Here is a 12,517-nt window from a genome sequence, read left to right on the forward strand (position 1 = left end):
TAAACTTTTGGTATTGTGATAAACATTAGGTTCCCTGTTCTAACTATAAAAAACATGATGCCTATGTAAGCGCTATCACTTTATTAACTTTTTTATACTATCACGTTCAATGTTTATGAAATTTTCTATTTATTTTTTCATAATGAGGTGTTTAGATGTGCATGGTGTGCCTATGGATACTTCTATGCAAAATAAATCACAATAAGTAATATCATGTGTTAGTGTTCATTTGTACACCATCAAAAGCACACTTTTCATACGGCGTCGGAATGTCATTTAAAGCAGTTTTAATATTTTGTGTATCTCGTATAGTATTCATCGGCATCACGGTTGCAATTTTTCTGAAATATGCTGGAATGGGGTGCTGTGGTTGTAAGAGGAGCTTTGATTCTATTGAGGCAATGTGATGATCTGCTTCACTCCAGTTTTATGTATGTACGACACACACTGAATAACCTTTGTATTATCTCAATTCTTTACAGCACCCTTGTCATCTGCACCTCTGAAGCAGTCTTCTCCATTTGCATTTGTACGAGGTCAACTTCATTCCTGCCAACAGTGCACCTATGTGACCCTGGACAAGTCAGCTATGAACACAAACCTTCAGAACCATAATAGCAAGCCCTTCTTTCAGTGCCACCTGTGTCCAGGTGCATTCACTCGTAATTCCGAGTTTGAATTGCACGTGCTCACACACAAACAATGGCGCCCCTCTTTCTCTGGCCACTGTAATGCAGACTTTTCCCAGAAAAGTACTCTCAGTGACCACATGCTCACTCACACAGGAAAGCGTCCGTTTCATTGTGACCACTGCAGTGCATCATTTACGAAGAAAGCCATCCTCATTGCGCATGTCCGCTGTCACACAGGAGAGCGACCTTTCTGTTGTGACCACTGCAATGCATCCTTTAGGAGAAAAGCTCACCTCGTGAAACACCGCCGCACTCACACAGGAGAGCGTCCATATTTCTGTGCGCACTGCAGTGCATCGTTTGTGGTTAAAGACTACCTCACTGTGCACATGCGCTCGCACACAGGAGAGCGTCCGTTTTGCTGTGTCCATTGCAATGCATTTTTTCCCGCAAATATTCCCTCATAGAGCACATTCGTAATCACACAGGAGAGCGTCCCTTTTCCTGTCTCCACTGCAAAGAATCGTTTATGCTCAAACGCAAACTCAATGAGCACATGCGGCGCAATCACACTGGAGAGGGTTCCTTCTGCTGTGTCCACTGCAATGCACTCTTTACGCAGAAATCTTGCCTTGTGGAACCCATCCGCACTCACACAGGAGAGCGTCTCTTTAACTAAGTCCACTGCAATGCACCTTTTTCGCACAATATTCCCTTATAGAGCACAATCGCATTAACACAGGAGAGCGTCCCTTTACTTGTCCCAACTACAATGAATCGTTTATGTTCAAACGCGAATTCAATGAGCACATGCGCACTCACACAGGAGAGTGTCTCTTTATTTGTGTCCGCTGCAATGCATCTTTTTCGCTCAACAATTCATTCTTAAAGCACATTCGCATTCACACAGGAGAGCGTCCCTTTACCTGCGTTCACTGCAATGCATCATTTATGACTAAAAGTCACCTTAATGAGCATACACGCAATCATACAGGAGAGCGCCCCTTTTCATGTGTCCACTGCAATGCATGTTTTTTGAGGAAATCTCATCTCAAGACACATCTCCGAACTCACGCAAAATAGCATGTCACTGCATTGCATGGTTAGCAAAAACACTTCCTCGCTGAAGACATGCGTCCTCGTACACAGAGCGCCACTTCTCTTGTGTTCACTACAGTGCATTTTTTCGGCAAGAAAACTTCATGATGGACATCCGCAACCACACAAAAGAGCGTCTGTTTTGCTGCGTGCACTGCAATGTGTCTCTTTTGTATAGAACAAGCCTTGTGAAACACATCCGCGCTCACACATGGTAGCGTCCCTACTCTTGTGTCTGTTGCAATGCATATCTTTCACAAAAACACCACCTCACAAAGCACATGTCCTGGCCACGTTCATAGAAGCCGTAATTATGGGAGAAGCAAAGGTCAGGTGCAGCAGAATGCAGAGTGGCAGTTAAAGCTGACAATTAACAGTTAATAATTATATCTTGGGCTTCTCGTCCCAAAACCACCATATGTATATGAGACGTTGTAGCGGAGGGCTCTGGAAATTTTGACCACCTGGAGGTTCTTTAACATGCACCAAAATCTGAGCACACAGGCCTCCAACATTTTCGCCTTCATTGAAGATGGAGGCGCTCCAGCCGTGACCTTCGGTGTAGCAATTGAATGCCATAACAACTAGAGCACATTGGTGGAGCAAAGGTGTCAGATAAAGTTTTGAGTTAAAGGTGAGGGGACTGTAGGACCGTGATAAGAATTAGTAGCGCAGCAGATTTAGTTTTATTTATTTTGTGCGGTAAGCTGGGAGAGGCATGTTAGCTGTGTTGCTGCATTTGCTCCGGCACGCAGCATATCTTTGACGGCACTCAGTCGAAGTGTACAACCGCATCAGCCTTGACTGCACAGACACTGCAGTGCCCACACGTAACTCTGCGAAGTGCCTGCTGCACCCCGCCGTGCATTGTGAAACGGTGGGATTGCCCGCGACCTTTCGTCACTGTCAGGCTCGCTTCTGGTAGATCTCGAAAGCGGGTGGGCGCGTGGCACGCGAAAACGTGGCTTACGTCGGGGTGAGCGGGTGCCCAGACTGCCTCTTCAATGAAATCTGTCGCATTGACACACCTTCAACTATTTCCGTGCTAATCCTTTAAAACGAGCTCGTACGTAGAACCACGCACGGAGAGCAACCGGTTCCATTGAAAGCGCACAGGGGACAGGCGGATTTCTGTCGCATCGGCACTAAGTTGACGTGTCACCAGGAATGTCTTTATTATGGCTGCAAATCCCACTACACATAGCTGTAAGTTTAGATAGTTGTATGCTCACTGAGTTTACCTTTGCCTCTATGACTATTGTTTAGTTTTGTTTAAACTGTATTTTGTTGTTGGTATTTGGGGTGAGGGCATGAGCCCTCACATATGCACAAAAGTGGCGTCCCTGTGGCGAGTTTTTTTTATTTGCCAAGTGTACTTTCCTATCACAGGTCAAACAGGCGACGATTCACCGAGAGTTGTGTAAGGGTGGAGCATCGAGGGAATAAGAAGTAGCCCTGCTGTTCTTCCAGACGTTCTGAACTGGGCTTAAGGTGTTAGGCACCATCTGCTGTGCTGAATCCCATAGGGTAACCCTACAGACAGTTCATTTCCAAAGTGCTTTCTTTCTTTTTCATAACTTTTATGTCTGTAACTATGTACTATACTCTGTACAGTTTGTAAATATAAATTTTTCTCAGCCTTACGAAAACTTCTTCAGCGTTTTTACTTCCTCTTCAAGCGACCAGCGAGTCAATCGCTGCTATTTGCATAGCGGCAGTACGTCACTTCCTCCCACTTTGCTACACCACCTCGGGTGATGTGTCTCGGGCGCCGAGGGGGAGAGTTGGGTTTACAACACCAAAAGAATTTGAATTTTACTTTGACAGTTAAACTTTGGTTGAAGGTTAAGAAAATTGCTTAGTTCGCCATTTCTCAAAAGGAGAATGGCACAATGCAGAGGTAGTGAAGTGAGTGGAAGAAAAAATAGAACGGTAGAGCCAGTTTCTTAGAGGTTTTCAGTTATATTGCCACTGCTGCTGTTTGTCTAATGAGATGAACAGGCATAGCAGTCCGGTAGTCAGTGTTCTGGGCATTCGTTTAATGCAGAGATGGATTCTTGTTTTTCCCAACTTTTTTACTGCCATTACCCTTTTGGTCAACAACACTGAACGTGTTTTATGGGTCGCTGCAATATCTGTATTTTTTATTTGAAACCACTACTGCATGAATATTTGTACCAATGAGTACCAGCTAGTATTAACTCTGCCTTAAATATGAATGAGCAGCCCCAGGTTTTCAGAATCATAACTGTGCATATAGAATTTGAAGCAGGTTCTTTGATACTTTAAATAGACATTGACCACCGACCCTCACATAAAAACGAGACGTTGCAATCTCACACTGGAGGCTTGTTCACAATGAAAAATTATTGTACATACGGTCCTGTTATGCATCCATTAGGATATGAACTATGCAATGTGGACGCTTGTAAAGTAAGTTGCCGTTTTATTAACAGTGCATGTCATTATCTGGGTCGTCGTAGTTCAAGGTAAGGCAAAGTGTAGTTTGGCATTTTTCTGTTATCTTTGCCCTATGACAGTGGATTTAGTGGGATAGCCTCTGTGTGTTCGGCTAGTGCGTTCGATAAAACATTTTTGTTTCTGACATCATTCATGTACTGCTCGAGTCTTTACTGAAAGTTGCCTGTCCCTTGCTGATGTAACTTGCTCTGTAGTCTTCACACAGAATGCTGTAGATCAGGAGTCGGTAACCTGCAGCTCGTGTGGCAGTGTTATGGGGCCTGGGCACGGCATCAAACCTCATTCCCCCCTTTTTCTTGGCACTATACCTGAAGGTGTACCTGGCAGTTTTGACCTAAAGTAATATTTGGCTTGTAACGCATGTTTGTTTGCAACTTTGTGACATGGTTGGTGAAAATAACCATGATTTCTAATGCTCCCCCTTGCACATGTGTGCCCTCTCCCTCTCCTGCACTCTTTCTCTCGCCTCACAATGTCAACGCGAGCAGCATCTGCTAGCGAGTTTCTTGGCTGAAAAAAAAATCAGTGCCCAAGCACTCCGTACAAATGGTTAAGCAATGAAAGATGAAGCAATCGGCCCCGGTGTCAAGCATTGTGTTCAACCTGACGCTGAACTGAAGCTTTTCACTAGTATTGGTTAGATGTCCGTGCTTCTTAATGAGGTTAGCCTCACATTAGGCTTGAGTTTATCAGTGTTTATTTCACATGGTGCACTTTGTGCCTTGCATGATCACGGTCATGGAAGTGTGTAGTGAGTGGTTAAATGTGCGTCACAATGTGTTAATCACAGTGGTTGGTCTTGAACAGCAGGCGGTCACAGACTAGTGAAAAGATTGAGGGAACGGCGCTTATATTTAATTCTTGTGCGGTGCAGTGAAGAATGAATCTGAACACATTAAGGCTGATAAATTCACATATAACGAAAGCAACTCACCTATGGTGACAATACACAGAATGACACAGGGATCCCGTACATGTACGCTATACGCAGTCTCTAGACACAAATGTGATTCGCTCACATTGGCGTAATCGTCGGTCGCACAGCCGGCCAGCAGTAGAACAATCGGTGGACGACGGGGAAGAGGCGGCGTGGCTTGATGTGCACCTTAGTGCTATGGAACGACAAGGCACATCATGACGAGCAGCTGGGAAGCCAACAAGTCCAAGAACCAGCCAAGAACTGGACCGCAGTTGGATGCCAGGTTCGTAAGCATTCATAAGAATGCGACCCGTCAAGAGGCTGCCCAGCAGTTCTTCCGGGTAGGCCTCACCAACCTAAACGCTGTGTTCTTGTGTGGCTGCAACTGTTTGCTTGCTGGCTCGTTGTTATATGCTGTGGCTCGTACCCACCTCAGGGACTGTTCTCCCGAACCTAGCTGCTTCTTGTTCCTTTTCCTTCGGCGCTACCTCCACGTGCTCTCCTTTTTTCCACTATGTGCCGAATTTTTTAACTGCTGTTTACTTCGTTTTGCTCTTTTGACCACACAGGTTCTTTGTTTCTCTTACCCATATACAGCTTTCGTTGTAAAAACGGCTGCTCGCGCTGGCCTCGCTGCAACCATTGGACCATTACCAGGTCGAATCGCAAGGTACGTGCAGTGAGTGCACGCATGCGCATTAGACCACTGCGCTCGACCTACGAGCCGGTCTCGTGCTCGCTGTTTGCCACATGCGTTTTTGCGTGTGTATATACGACTTTGTTTGCTGCAGATATAACAATTGCTTATTACAGATGTTTTGTGTATGTTTCACATTTAATAGACTGAAATTCAGTTTATTAAATACGGCGTACGCCAAGGTTTCGTTTCAGGACCTCTTCTTTTTTGTTCTTTATAAGTTAAAATGTACACGTACAGGAGTACTCAAACATTATACTATATGCCGATGACACTAACATGGTCTTCTCAGGAAGGGAATAGCACATCTTCGAACAAGCCAACAGCTGGCTACAGTGATTAGATATGGGGCTTGATGCAAATAAACTTCAATTAAGCGTAAGTGAAACAGTATACTTGCTCTAAATCTAAAGAAGTGAACACGGCTTGTCATCTTCAGCTGCCGTCAAAAAGTAAATATTCAACACTCAATCACGGTGAAATTCCTGGGAGTTATATTCCATGAGAACATGTCCTGTCACCACATATAGATTCTTTCAAAAGTAGTATTGCCCGCACTGTAGGTGCATTAGACAGGCTGCGATACTTGCTACCAATTAGAGTGGTGCACGATATGTACAACGCACTTATACATTCCAGTTTAACATACTGTATTCTAGTTTAGTCAAATACTACACGATTTGGTCCAATGCATTCTTCTGTTGCATTATCGGTCCCATGTGGCCTGTTGGTGCACTGTATCTGCAGATATACAACGAAGCCGGTAGCAAGTTTCTGTCCTCGAGGACTTGCATGTGGACATGGTTTTGGGAGTTGATTACCTCTTGTCAGGTGAAGTTCAGCTCACTATGAGTGGTGGCTGATTGAAGCTCCACTGCTTGAGACCGAGCATCCTCTCGTCTCAACTACTACACAATACAATTTAGGATCACTTCGAATACTTTAAGACTCTGCGCTGCGTGCAATAGAAATGTTTGGACGTATGGTGAGTACCAAAACATATTCCAATAGTAAAATGTAGAAGGTACCCAAACTTCATAGATATAAGCTATTTATTGAAATTATGTGGCAACATAAATGTGACAAACATTCCTTTCAGTTATTTCAGCGTGAAAACAACAGGCTATAATTTCAGAAATGGTTTTGTGTCTATGCCACATACTACAACAAAATAAGGGGAACGAAAACTTGCTGTTGAAACTCCTAGCCTTCTCTATGACTATGTCTTAACCATAGATCTCCGTTATTCTGAAATCAGGAAGCAATAAAAGAATTATTATTTTCAGAGGACTAAAATAATCAAAAAAGAATTTAGTTACGTGTCAATGTTACCTGTTGTTTTCGTTTTTCTTTTTTCTCTCCTCACATGTTGGGGTTTGTACGAATTTCCGAAGTGAAATTTCAAGGATATTCAAGGAATTTTCAGGACGGTTCCGGTTTTTTTAAAAACTAAAAGTAGCACGTAATAGTTAAAATATTTTTACTTCAAATTTTCCAAAATCGACTTACTTTTATTGCACTTATATAGCAGTGCACACACATTGCAATTGTAACAGACATGTCTATAGTCTGCACTTTAGCTTCCCTTATTAATATAGCTATAGCACACCACAATAAGGACACAAAAGAGAGGCACACACAGCCTTGTTTTGGCGTGCTATATTCGTATGAATAACGAACCCCAACCAACTATAGCCCGGCAACATGCCTTAGATTCACAGCACGCACAATAGGGAAGCAGCCAGCACCTAAGAGCATAATGAGTCTCTCACTTCGTTTGTTCCTGGTTTGACGGAGTAAAATTATAGTCCCTATTGAGTTTGGGAAAGTGAATGTATACCGACTCACGCCAAATACCTGTTTCGGGAATGGGGAGTTTGTCAGTTCTTTGCTGGTCCGCATTTGCCAAGTTCAAGGATTCTGAATCTGGAAGATTTCTGCAATGGGTAGAGGGGGAGGGGTTTTGCACTGATTTGTTTTTCCCCTTTCTTTCTTGCTCTAAAAACAGAAGAAAAAATAAGGGGAGTGGGGGTCAGTAAACAACGGTGTAGCGCCGTCTCATAGCGCAGTCTTGGAGTGGCTGAACACCCAAGGGTAGGGTTTCCTAACAACAGTAAAAGGTGCGAGTCTCAAAGGGGGGGGGGGGGTGAACATGCTTGTATCTCTCAAAATTTCGCGTCATGAAAACAACTAGCGAAATCTATTTCTGTCGAAAGAACTCGCGTATATCTTCCTGGGACACTTGAACGAATGGTACGGCGCCGCCAGCCTCAGGGAAAGCGCGGGTCGAAGCTTCGCTCAAGGGCAAGTTACGAAGTATATATAGGCAGTGTACCCAGACAGTGCCTTCGACAGGAACAACGTTACTGGACTCTTTGAACCGGAACGCCAAAACGCTTTTAGCGTTTTTTTACACCTTTGTGAACTCTACCACTGCATTAGCCACGTGTCCTCGGCTAATAGACAGTTTTGCAATAACGCTTGTGCGGGAATAGCTTTTGCCCTCCTGCAATTTAGTAGGCTGTACTGGAAACACGGAGGAAGGAAAGGTAGGAGAGGGCATGCCCAGCCGGCGTGCTACGTGAAAAATGCGGTGGAAATGACATCACGGCGGCCATATTCACTGGGCACAATGGCGGTGTTACTATGGTTACATATTGCGCAGTGGAGCTGGTAGTAGGGAGCGGCCGCGGCTGGCGGCGGCGTTTGTGCCTCCCCAGGTCTCGTGCTGAGCCGTGGCGGACAATCTCCGTGCTCTGCGCCGCGTTATTGGTTACGCAGTGTTCTCCTGGCAGTTACTGTACTCTTAGCAACGTTTACAAATCATTTTGTCCATCACGGGGTAACAAAAGTGCGTAGAACGATTGCATATCCATGTGTCGTGCGGCGGATGACGCGGGTGAACTAATTAGTGTTCAGCGAAATTGCGTTGGGCACCATGTCGAAGCGGAACGATGACGAACCCCTTGCAGGTCAGTGATGGTTGGGCAGTGCTCCTGCTTGTGACAACGGACGACGCTGTTGAGCCCAGCAAGACGCAATGAGGACCATGTGCACATACATACGTAGTTCCGGGTTGTGTGTGTACAGTAACAACTTGCATTAAAACACCTTTTCTGTTCCACTTCGTATACTCTCCCCCCAGCATTGCATGCAATTTCAACGTAACAGCAACCGCGTTCAAGTGTCACTTGCACCGTGCTCAAAGTAACCACGCTCGCAGAATGCTGACGCCGGTGAGTTTCACGCGGAACACTGACATAGTGGCCGGACGCTGCGTCGGCCGCGTGGCGGAATGCAACGGTAAAAGGCGCACAACTGAGCGTGTTGTCTGTACAGTTGCTGAATTGATGACGTGAAAACACTCGCCGTTGTCAGTGCATCTAGCGCGCGTTTTCTTGTACTTGCTTCGTTGTCGGTGAGCTGTTACTCCCTGTTCATACTCGGACGAAGTGATTTCGGCGAAGGTGTCGCGCTGGCCCAAAGTGTTGAAGCCCGTTCCATTAGTTTCGGATCGTCACGACACGCGCGCTGCGCAGTACACGTGCACTCCGAGCCGGGGAGAGAGTCGTGCCTTCTATACTTCTGCTTTACATTCGGATGTAAACAGAGAGGAGAATTTGCCCAGTTTGGTTTTTGGGACGGTAAACCCCACATATCAATCAATGATCAATCACAATTTGCCCAGTCAATATGGCCGACTTCCGGCTTCATCGCAGCTTCACAACGAGTGACGTCAGGGCCCCTCCTACCTTTCCTTAATCCGTGACTTGAAAGGTTGAGTTACAGTGTACTAGAAGCCTCTTCTAGTACATTAGTTGAGTGGCGAGGCCGCCGCTCAACTTCTGACGCGTGGCGCATGGAAAAAATAGAGGGCGCTGAGAGCGAAGTTCAGTTCGGACTGGCACAGTCGATTGACGTGTTGTTTGAGTGCTGCCGATCAACTGCGCAGATAAGTGGTTTTGCATGTTTCGAGCTTGCTTTTATAATTAATAAGGCAGGAGTTGAAACCTCTGAAGCACTATTAAATTGAAGGCTTTCCCGGGGGTCAGTCACCAAGTATTTCCTAGTTTGTGGGTGTGTGTGATTGTGTTTTTTTCTCTTGCCACCCGGGGGGGGGGGGGCAGGGGTCAAGTACACCGAACACGCAAGTTTATGTAGTAGAGCTTCGTAACATCCGGATTTGGTCCGTCATCTGAATTCACCATAAAAAACGGCCGTCGTCGGAGCTGCGGTGGGAGCGCCACTTAAGTAGGGTCGTTTTTAAATAATTTTTTACGTTTTTTCAGCTTATATGCTACAAAAATAACGTAAAAAGTTTGAAAAAGGCGTAAACGTAATTATGATTTACTGTATTGGTAATTCAGAAATTTAAAAAAGTGGCGGGCCTTATGGTAAGGGGTGGTACTTACTATGGTTCTATATTTCACTATCTGTGACCACCCAATTCAACGGGAACAGCCACCTAACATCATCATATCTAAGGCGTGCTTTTTAAATGTTTGCGACTACGCGTTAGTATGAGCAGTGGTATGAGTTGGGATCCCACAGTCTATTGTGGGTTCACAATCAGTGACAAAGTGTCGGTTAGAGTCACATTTCATATCAAGATGAAATGTTTATAGCTTTTTGACGGTCATTATGTGATCATCAAAAGAAAAAAAAAGAATCCCGTGTATTTCTAAAGGTCGCGTATTGGCACTACAGGATATATATAAAAAGAAAGAAGCACGAACTCAATTTCAGTATTTATATTTACAACGTAGTTCAGCTGTGTTGTGGAGGACACCATGAAGTAACACAGCTACGCCACTACATGGGGCTACGGGGGTGCAACAGCTTGGGCTAGTTGGGATGGCATGACGATAGTTATAGCGCGGGAACAAAAGGACGACACAGAGACAAGAAGGTCCTTCGTGTCCTTCTTGTCTCTGTGTCGTCATTTTGTTCTCACGCTCTAACTAACGTCATGCTATGGGGGTGGCAGACCGGAAACGTCTCACACCCTCCCCCCTCGTCTCATTGTGTGTTTCTACCATGGAATAGATGGCACAAAATCACACATACTCGACCACATATACCTGCCCAGACCCCATGTCGCATCAAGGACGTGCGCCCTCCGCTCCCGAAAGAAGTTTCTGCCTCTACGCCTCTGACACCATGTGTGAAAATGCGGAGCTGCCGCTACAGCGACTCTTACGATCATATCGTGGTTTTTGTACCTGAAATACCACAGGCTATTATGCATTCAACGATGCACCATGCGATTGCGACGTCACTCTTGAAGCTTTTAAAGATGTGCTATTGTTAGTGATAACAAAGTTATGTCACCATGCATCGCTCGTCATAGGGATGAGGGAATAAACTGCGATAGGTACTTGAACAAATAACACTTTGTTATAGCAATAACATCGGTGGTTTCAGTTTTTCAGTTCCTGAGATGGATTGTTCACAGGAACTCACGGACTTATGATGTGTGTCGTTGATGAAATGTTGATGTCTTGCCCGAATATCTTTTCGAACCAAAAAAGTTCATTAGAGTTGGAGGGAAAAGAAGCGCTGTAAAAGGAAATTGTTTTACTTGATAGCTTAATTACCTAACATAACATTTAACAGTCTCAACGTTGCATTCTTGGCCGATCCTCCAAAATGGGTACGTGTTATGTATCTAGGGAAGCAAAGCAAAGGAATAGGTAAAGAGTGTGCATGCAAACTCACGGACTTTTGATGTGTGTCGTATGAAATGTTGATTCTGTGCCCGAAGATCTTTTCGAACCAAAACAAAAAAAATCATTAGAGTTGGAGGGAAAAGAAGCGCTGTAAAAGGAAATCATTTTACTAGATAGCTTACCTAACATAACATTTAACAGTCTCAACGTTGCATTCTTGGCCGATCCTCCAAAATGGGTACGTGTTATATCTAGGGCAGCAAATCAAAACAAATGGATAGGCGAGGAGACTGCACGCTTGCCATTGGGTTTCGGACTCAAGCCAATGGGCGAGTTCGAGGACCTGAAAACGTCGACAATGTCCGTCCGAGCAGTCGATTGTTGAATCAGTCTGCAGCTCTGCCAGTCGGGTAGACACGAGCGCCAGAATGACCATTCACGCTGCACCACACCCCGAGCCCTCACTACATCGACACCACCAGTGTTTTCTCAACGCACCACGACCTGTCAGCGCCCGACTCAACACACCTTGTTCTTTTTGGGACTTCGGTGAGAACCTTGTTATGTGTAGGTTGGATTTTTGTTGCCGACAGGAATTTGTTTGTTTGTTTGTTTGTATGTAGCCTCTAATTCATGGCTCATACCCACTCTGGGGGATTGGCCAAAAGAACATATAGCCTCATATGAACGATAACTGCATTATTGCTTATAACGAAAAAAAATGGGGATGTATAGTGAGGAGAGTACGTTAAAAAAGAAACCAAAGATTTAGAGAGTGAGGGAAAAGAATCAACAAGAAAGTAGACACTAATAGCTACAACTTGATTTAGGGAGCCAACTAGACAGCTGGTTGAATTCTTCTTGTGACCTCTTCTTTTTCGTTTTTTCCAACTAAGAAAATCATGGTGTGCAAGCTTTCATTGATCAAGGCAGCGGTGATGATGTTTGGTCGTGACCCGAATGATGAAACGATGTAGTCACAGTGCGAAACCGGGATGAAACCGTGTGGTCATGCTGGCGT

At 44.9% G+C, this 12,517-nt stretch overlaps 1 long non-coding RNA gene across 1 annotated transcript in view; it reads left to right on the forward strand.

Annotated features, from left to right (window-relative positions):
- Positions 1–615, forward strand: part of LOC142803441 (uncharacterized) — a 45,032-nt gene extending 44,417 nt beyond the window's left edge. Inside the window, exon 4 of the long non-coding RNA XR_012894119.1 lies at positions 483–615. This is a non-coding gene — a long non-coding RNA (uncharacterized LOC142803441). The remainder of the gene's footprint in view (positions 1–482) is intronic.
- Positions 616–12,517: the final 11,902 nt, after the last annotated feature.

Source organism: Rhipicephalus microplus, chromosome 3 (genome assembly GCF_043290135.1).
Source record: "Rhipicephalus microplus isolate Deutch F79 chromosome 3, USDA_Rmic, whole genome shotgun sequence".
Taxonomy (NCBI): Eukaryota; Metazoa; Arthropoda; class Arachnida; order Ixodida; family Ixodidae; genus Rhipicephalus; species Rhipicephalus microplus.